The sequence below is a fragment of the Otolemur garnettii genome, unplaced genomic scaffold, assembly GCF_000181295.1.
Source record: "Otolemur garnettii isolate 467f Iridium unplaced genomic scaffold, OtoGar3 scaffold00033, whole genome shotgun sequence".
NCBI lineage: Eukaryota > Metazoa > Chordata > Mammalia > Primates > Galagidae > Otolemur > Otolemur garnettii.
In genome coordinates, this window is record NW_003852428.1 from 5,525,940 (window position 1) to 5,532,618 (window position 6,679).

Consider the following 6,679-nt stretch of genomic DNA (forward strand, 5'->3'; position numbering starts at 1 on the left):
ATTTTAATCCAAATTAAATATGCTGGAAAAAAGATGATTTTTTGTTTGTTTTTGTTTTTTTCTTGAGACAGCCTTACTCTGTCATCCTAGTTAGAGCACCTTGGCATCATAGCTCACAGCAACCTCAAACTTTTGGGTTCAAGCAATCCTGACTTTTGTGAGAACATTGATAAACTCAAGACAATTATAGGTTTTCTATTTTAAATCAAGACCAACCAAATTTATAAGAGATGAATGGATTTTGTTCATGACTGTTATGGATTCTGTATGGAAACAACATTTCACATGCTAAATCTAAGGATCAATTTTCTAACGGCTGCCTTCCTGCATTTGAAAAATGTTTCATAACACTTCATATCATTATAATGAAATATGTGATACTGAGAATTGAGCTTTAGTGCAGAAAGTTAAAAATGTATACCTTCAAAATTGTTGTTATTAATGTTTTTCACTTGGTAACTGGATTAAGGTTGGGCTGGTAATCAGTTTTTTTGAAGTGACAGCTTCACTAACTTGGTAGGACATTCTCAGAGTATTTCATAATTTTGACTTTTGGAAGGTATGGACTTAAGGGAAACATAATTTGGCACCATGGATGGAAGAAACATCTACGATCCTGGAGTAATATTAGACAATCATTTAAAAAATAAAGAAGAACCAGTTGTAACTTCTACCAAAATAAAAGGACCCAGTGCATATGTATTGTGGGTTCTTAATAAATGTTGTTGTCTGAGCTGCAGCTTTTAAATAGCCAAAGTGCATACCACAGTCCCACTGGCACCCACACTTTTACTTTGTGGCTTCTGGCTGTCCACATCTTTAATGCAAATAGATGTACCTTTCAGACAATGCTATTTTTGTATAGAGAAAGTTCATTTTCATCAAAATCTCACTTCCTCCTGTGCTTTATTCACTCCTACTATTGTTAATAGCTTATAAAAGAAGGAATTCCATCTACATTAACTTAAATAAATATGCAGCATTTTAAAATGTGGGATTATAATCTGTCACTCTATTACAGGTAAAAGTCTGCTCTAAACTTCAGTTAATTTGCTTCAGGTTTAATTTTCTAAAAAGTGTGTGACTCTTCAAAAGAAGAGGAAAAAGGAATAAGAGGAAAATTTAAAACACAACTATAGCATCACATCACTAAACCACAATTTTAAATCCAATCAAAAAAAAAAAGGAAGGATGAAAGAAAGAAAAACACCTTTCTCCTAAACAACAAAAGACAATTGATTAAGCAAGTAAAATACAGCTACTAATTTATCCAACCAATTACTTGAATAAAGCATAAAGAGTTGACCCAGAGCACAAAGTCATAGTAATTTAGACCTGGAGGAAACATTGAAATCACACCTTGCAATCCATCTCTTTGGCTGATAGAAAGCTGAGGGAAAAGACATGTTTTGATTTATTCTCATTCACAAAGTTAGTGACATGGCAAAGGTCTCATTTTTTAAGCTTTTTAAAAGAAGTTCTTTACATTATATCATGATACTACTTATATAATAATTCATATAGTAAAGTTCTAATTATTTTGCAGTAGAATTTTATGATTTTTGTAAATTTCTCCACAAATATTCTGAGTACTAAAGCAATTTGGGGGGAGGGGATAGATCTTACCTCTTCTTTGTAATCAACCATTCATTGGCTGCCATCTTTTTCAGAGATGAAGCCAAGGTCTTTCCAGTAGACCACAGGGTCCTCCATCAACTTCTGTTCTCTCTCTAATCATGTCTCTCATTTCTTCCATCCTTAACACTTTAACTACATGGGCTTCCTTATTTTACTGTAAGCATCTCAGTCATTTCCCTTCTCCTGGGGTTTGCACTTCCTCTTTATTTTCTTAGATGCAGTTATGGTTCAATAACTCACTTCCTTTAGGTCTTTGTTTAAACTTCATACTTTTTGTTTGTTTGTTTTACTTCCAAACTCAATGAGTTTTATTATTTAGTAGCACTTCCATAACATAATACCAAAGGTGGGAGGGTTTAAACAACAGAAATACATTTTCTCACAGTTCTGTAGGATAGAAGTTAAATCTCACATTTTAAATGTATCTTTTTCTGACCCCTCCAGAAAGCTTCTATTTCATTACCTACTTTATCCCCATCTCCAGAAACAGTGTCTAGATTATAGTAGACAATCACATCTGCTGTTGCTGTATTCATAGATGAACAAGTAAAAAGTTATTAAAGTATATTACCAATAAATAAAATTCAAATTTTATAGGGTTAACAGGGAGTGTCATATGCCAAAGATTATGCATTGATCTATCAGAGAAACCTAAATGAAATCTTGGAATATCAATTAAATACCTAGGAATATACCTAACAAAAGGTCCTTTACTTCTACAAAGTGAATTATAAAACCCTAAGCAAAGAAATGGCAAAAGTCATTATTAACACATGGAAGAATGCTCTTGGCTCTGAAGAATCAACATTGTCAAAATTTTTATGCTATCCAAAGCAATTTGAAATTCAATGCAACCCCCATTAAAATACCAACATCATACTTTGAAGAACTGGAAAAATACTTTTGTTTCATGGAACCAGAAAAGAACCCCATATTTCAAGGCAAGTTTTAGTAATCAAATAGAGCCAGAGGCATAATGCAGACTTTAGGCTGCATTATCAGTCCACAGCAACCAAAATGGGATGGTATTGGCACAAAAATAAAGACATTGACATAGGGACCTGACATGGACATAGGGAACCAAGAGATGAAACCAGTCTCTTATAACATCTGATCTTCATAAAGCAACCAAAACTATATACTGTGGAAAAAATTCCCTATTCAATAAATCTTGCTGGCATAACTGAATAACCCACACTCCCCCCACTTACAATAATTGACTCAAGATGGACAAGATGCTAGGTATCCATCACAAATCATTACATTTTAGAATATTTAATATTCATGACTATTTCAGGCTATGCCCTCACTTCCTTCATTAGTGACTGGAGCCATACATTAAGCATTTAACTAATAGGTAGTGTTTAAGAAATATATTCTAGTTATATTTCTAGTTTCTATATTTCCTCTGTGAAAGATCCTCTAAGATAGATTAGCAAATAAGTTCACATGACTTGTGGTCTTATAAGTTATGGTTTGACATTTACTAGTGCGATAATCAACAATTCATTTGTTAGTTGGCTTGTGTTACTCAACAACAAAGATATAATTTTCTAAGCACATATTTATAAAGGTATACCTTTTCTTTTCCTTTATGCACTCTTTTTTTTTCTATAGGTATCAAAAACTTAGTATTCAGAAATATTTTCCTATAGAATTGGTCAATCCTAAGAAATTGACTTTCCATTAAAAAGGTTTCATGATATTTTAAAATAACAAAGTTTATGGGTTTGCTATGACTATAGAAATGGTGCAAATTTTTATTAAGAAGAAATAATTATTACTTAACTCTTGTAATGTTTCTCTTATTTCCCAATACCTAAAACAAACAAATAAAAGAACAATATTAACTTGCTGGTATATATATTCTGAAACCTCTATAAAACCATACAAATAGAATCTTGGTATATGACTTTCATAAATTTTATATGGCTTGTAATATTCAGCAACTTATTTTTCTTTATATTTTTTTCATCCTTCCAGACTAGTTCTTAGGATTTAGTTAGTGTCAGTATAGTAAATATTAAATTTCTTTTTAGTGGCTTCAGAGTATCTATGATTTAGATGGAACACACATTTGTTCAGACTCTTGCCATTAAATGGGGTAATTAATTTACATATTCTTTCCATTAAAATAACACTGTATTAAATATGTTTGTACACATGCCCCAAAACATTTGGTACTTTTATTTCTATGATTCAGATTATTAAATATGGTGCTTCTGGATCAAAGAGTATGAATATGTGATTTTAAAACATTTGGCAGATTTATTTCCCAAAAAAATGTTTTAATGATTTAGACTTGAATCAAATCTATGTCCATTTCCCAGCAGTATTTTTTTTGCTCAATAGCAACCACTGAAATCTATCAACTCTGATCTCTGAAATAAGGAAATCACAGTTATCACTTAAATCTTCTTAATTAGAAAGTAGATAAACTCCCTTATCATGTTTTCATGATTTAAATTCCTTACTTTGAAATGTATTATTTAAAATAGAAATAAAAAGAAAAAATGTTCCAGGTGGAGTAAATGGGTAAGGGAGACTTTATTCAAAGCTGTTGAAGTAGGGATGAGACCGTGAATTCAATGTTGCTGAAAGAGAAGGGGGGAGAGTTTGTAAACAGTAAGGAGAGCCAATGGAAAAGTAACAGAGGACAGTGGAGGAAGTCTGCTCAAGTGACCGACCATCAGTATGTGCTAATTGGTGTTTCTGGAAAGTAGACTCTTCCCCACCCTTATACACTGGGAGGCAAAGGCCCTAACTTTCCTGATGATTATGCTTCAATGGGCTCCTCTCAGTCATAGGGAAAGACATTCCTGGGTTTTAAAACTGTCAAGAGCCTAAGAGAAGATTTATGTCTCAAAGGGCCAGAGAATAATTTACAATAGCAAATTTTTTAAAGACAATGTTCTAAGACAAGGGCGGCTATGGATCCATAGTTTGGAAAAAGCCTGTGTAAAGCTTACTCAAGTTGAGGAGAAACCTAAGACCGTCTTTGCTGCTACATAAAATGTATTCTAATGAGAGCCTGTGGCTTTTTCATCTGATGACAATTATACTCACTTCATCCTCTCCCTTCAACAGTCACCTAGATGAGAAATTAGTATGCTTTAATCCTTGCTTAATTGTGTGTTTGCTGAGATTTCTGTGTTTAATCTATATATCTATTTCTAGCTATCTCAAATCTATTGAATTTATTTTGGAATTTATTTTAGTTTAGTTTTTGATGTTTTTAACTGACAAATAGAATTATATGTACACATCATGCACAACATATTGTTTTAAAGAATAAGTACACTGTAGAATGAATAATTATAGCAAATTAGCATGTGTATTACTTCATATACTTATTACTTTTGTGGTGAGAACACTTTACATCTGCTTTCTCAGCATTTCTCCAGAAAAATCAGAAGCGTTCTTTAAAATGAATAGTAAATGTTTTTTGACCCACTTCCAACTCATTAAAGTCTCTCTGAATCCAACTTAAAAAAATAAAAAAGAATACAATATACTGGAAACTACAGTCACCAGTTGTACAAACAGATCTTTTGTGCTTATTTCTTCTCTCCAATTAACGTTTTGTACCCCTTTGTCAGGGGTCAGGCAGTTGTCTGCATTCTCAGTTCTTGCTGTGTTCCAGGCCCCAAAGTGACCAGACCCACCAAAGCAAGGCAAAGGTTAAACAAAGAGTATTGAGGAAAAAAAAGGTAAAGCAAGGTAATAGGTTTACGAAACATCCACCATAGACAATAAATGGGCCCCATAGTTGCACCAAAAAAGGCTTTGGTTATGGTCCGGGGTCCTGTTTTGTACTGTCTGTCTGGTATTTTTCACAAATATTTCCTCTATTTCTATAGGTTGTCTCTATTACCAAAAAATTTTGCACTTGTCTCCTGAAGCGACATTAGAAAAAGAGGGACAAGTAGTTTGAAGAGAAGGAAAGAAGGTTATTACTCTGCCAGCAAAGGAGGAAAATGGCAGGCAGTGGTCTCAAATCCAAATTCCTGCTTCTGAACAGAAGCACAGAGCTTTTAAAGGTTCTGATCACATAATCCCATTTCAGGCCAAGACAATTTTGTACCCTCTCCAACAGTTTCGTGACCTCATCCAGATTCATCCCATCTTCAGCTAAGAAGTTCTCCTAACTTCTGCTTAGATGACTCCCTCGAGCTATTCCTTCTGGCACAAAGAATAAGAGATATTTCCTGCCCTTCTGCACCATTGGTCTGAGCCAAGGATGCAGGTTTCCATTTCCAAAAAGTTAGGGAGACAAAAAATATTTTTGCCATTTTTTTCAGGCCATTTCTTTGGCAACATAGCTTCTCTCTGTTAATTGTTTACTTTTCTATGCAGAAACTTTTAGTTTTATGAAGCCCCACTTGTCTATTTTTTGCTTCTGTTGTTTTTCATTTGGGCATCATATCCAAAAATCATCATGGCCCTGACCGATATCATGAGTTTTTCCCTCATGTTTTCTTCTAGTAGCTTCATAGTTTCGGGTGCTACATTTAAGTCTTTATTTTTAGTTGGTTTTAGTATATTGTAAAAGAAAGGTTTCCTATTTCATTTTTCTATATGTGAATATCCACCTTTGCCAAAACCCACATATTGAAGACACTGTCCTTTCCCTGTCGGTGTGTTCTGGGATCCTTCGTTCACAATCGTTTGACTATATTGACATGGATTTATTTCTGGGCTCTCTCTTTCATTGCATTGGTCTGTGTGTCTGGTTTTGTGCCTATACCGTCTTGTTTAGGTGACTGTAGTGGCTTTGTAGGTTATTTCAAAGTCAGGTGATATGGTGACACCAGCTTTGTTCTTTTTGTAGAAAATTTCTTTGGCTATTTGAGGGGTTTTTTGGTTATACATAAATTTCAGGATTTGATTTTCTATTTTTATGAAGACTATTATAGATATTTTGATAAGTACTGAATTGACTTTATAGATAGCTTTGGAAAGTAGGAACACTTTAACAGTATTAATTCTTCCAATTCACAAACACAAAATTTTATGTGTATCTTCTTTGTTCTGTAGTTTT